We start from the raw sequence: 2,332 nt of genomic DNA, 5'->3' as shown, positions 1-2,332 counted from the left end.
AGGGTTATGGGGATTACGGACAGAGTGAGGAGTTCTATGACATCAGCCCCCGGTCGGACTTAGCAGTCAACTGCTTGGAGGATCCAGCAATAGAGGTGGAGGAGGCCCTCCAAGAGGATCCATGGGTCAGCAGATTCCAAGAGTGATGAAGCTCTGGCACCCAAGGCTCCACCCAAGGCATGCTGCTCTTCAGGGAAGTGACAGTTTATAAGAGTTCTTACAGAGTCTTACAGGGTCTTTGGAGGAAATTGAAACTGTTGGTGCTATACACACTCCTGGTATTGTGGTCTTCATAGAAAACAGAAGACAGAAAGTAAAACAAAATCGATCAATTTCTAAATCTTAGGTGAATAATTTTAGTTTTAGAAGTATCCATTTGATTGGTGTTTGTAAAAGTGTATTTTTTATTTTATTTTTTTTTGGTTTTGTAATTGTTCTGGATTTCAAAAAATCCTACCACTACACTGTACCTCTTGTCAGTATCACACATCCAGTTGGCTTGCACCCATCCAGATTAGCAAAGTACTTGCATTGTTCACTTGGGCATACATGACAATAGAGACAGGGATTATCGACATATAAATACGTAAACACAAACTGGTGTATTTACATTTGTATGTGTTTGTTGGTGAACTGGGACATGAACAGCATGCACAGACAGACAGTGTTTTCTCTCTCACAGAGCAGACGGGAGAGTGTGATATGTCTGAACAGGGCCTGAAGGATGAATTACAGGAATTGCTTATGATTTATCATTTGTGAGTGTGAACTGAGAAATTGAACAAGCCTTTATTTGTTACTATAGTACTACAGTTCTGGTTTCTTGTGATACATGACATTTTTCTTTTAGTTTATTTTCATTTGTGACTCTGTATGTTTTATTTTGGACTTTTAGTTGGTTTTAGATTACTTGTAAATGATTTTGTGCAAAACATATCAATATTACTTCAATAAGAAGCTTATGGAAAATGAACAAAACTTCTTTTTTGACATATTTTTAATTTTATAACCATGCCAGCATGTGGCGTGTACAATAAACTGGTGCTACAGCCCTATGGCACAGGGCGAAAAGTATCTCAGAACAAACATGCTGTATTGGCAAGATAACTAAAAGGCTACGATAAAGTACTAATATTATACAAACACTCTGGACTATACTTTCACTCAGTATAATCTATTTTCTTTTATGTACTGAACACTAAACTGTTCTGTACTCAAACAGGCCAGAATCTCACATGGGTGTACTCATTTTCTTGATGTCCTGTTTTCTGCATCTTGTCCTCACAGACCTGTAATGCAGCATAACAGAACATTTTAGTACCGGGATCCTTTTCACACAGACAAGGGAAATTGTGTTGCAGCCCCATAGGTAACAAAGAAAAAAGTGCCACGCAGCTGGGTGAATTTGGGACAATGAAAACTGATCCACATATATTGCAACATTTATCTGGCACTTTTATCCAAAGCAACTTACACTTTTAAATGGATACAACTTGAGGGTTAAGGATGTTGCTCAGGGGCCCAACAGTGATAACTTGGTGGTAGTGGGTCTTGAACTCACAACCTTCTCATGGCGAGATAAGCACGATAACCACTGAGCTACCACAAACATATAGCAACTTACCTGACCTTGTAGTCTCTCTCCCTCTTTGCCATTGCCTTAACATTCATGAAAAAGGAAACAGATGTCAGATATTCAACCAAGTGTTAATAAATCACTGACAGTTTTGTTGACCTGAATTAACTCACATTTGCAGCTCTTCCTTGTCCAGCTGCTGGTGCAAACAGTGAGATTCCAGACTACAGACACAGCCAGTGCCAGACCCATGCTGATGACCAGCACACCATGGTGGTAGGGAATATCTACAGCATGTAACAGACATGCATAATGAAAGATAGTGTTGTACATAAGTAGAAGAAGTTTTAAAGGAAAAGCTACAGAAAAAATAATCATTCATATCTTATTTTACTGGGCAGGACAAGAAACAGAGGAGGATGCAAGTGTGAGTCAGATATTTTAGGGAAAACAAAACAACAGAGCAAACAACACAAACAGACACAAATATATATGCTTCTGTACTAAAAAGCAATCGATAGATAAAACTCGCAGTGTAGGCTTTTGTGATCAATTTTTTTTTAAGCAAACAGTCAATAACATCTACTTGCTTGACTGGTCTGTTTTTGAGGAATCCAACCCTATTCCTACACTTTCAGGCCCAGTTAGGTTGGGTTTTTGTCCTGGTCAATAAAACATAAGCAGTGTTAGTTCTTAGTTCATCTTGGATTCCCTCACATGTTTGAACACATGCACTACTAAAGGATTAGCAGATAC

The 2,332-nt window shown here is 38.6% G+C and overlaps 1 long non-coding RNA gene across 1 annotated transcript; it reads right to left on the bottom strand.

The window, feature by feature from the left end:
- Positions 1-1,020: 1,020 nt before the first annotated feature.
- On the bottom strand, positions 1,021-1,898 carry LOC145651654 (uncharacterized). The gene is made up of 3 exons (XR_014117458.1): positions 1,750-1,898; positions 1,625-1,659; positions 1,021-1,289 (listed from the first exon to the last, which is right to left on the bottom strand). It is a non-coding gene; the product is annotated as an uncharacterized LOC145651654 (long non-coding RNA).
- Between the last annotated feature and the right edge of the window lie 434 nt (positions 1,899-2,332).

The sequence above is a fragment of the Electrophorus electricus genome, chromosome 16 (assembly GCF_041902795.1).
Source record: "Electrophorus electricus isolate QZ-2024a chromosome 16, ASM4190279v1, whole genome shotgun sequence".
Lineage (NCBI taxonomy): Eukaryota > Metazoa > Chordata > Actinopteri > Gymnotiformes > Gymnotidae > Electrophorus > Electrophorus electricus.
This window is presented reverse-complemented; position numbering and strand designations above follow the sequence as displayed.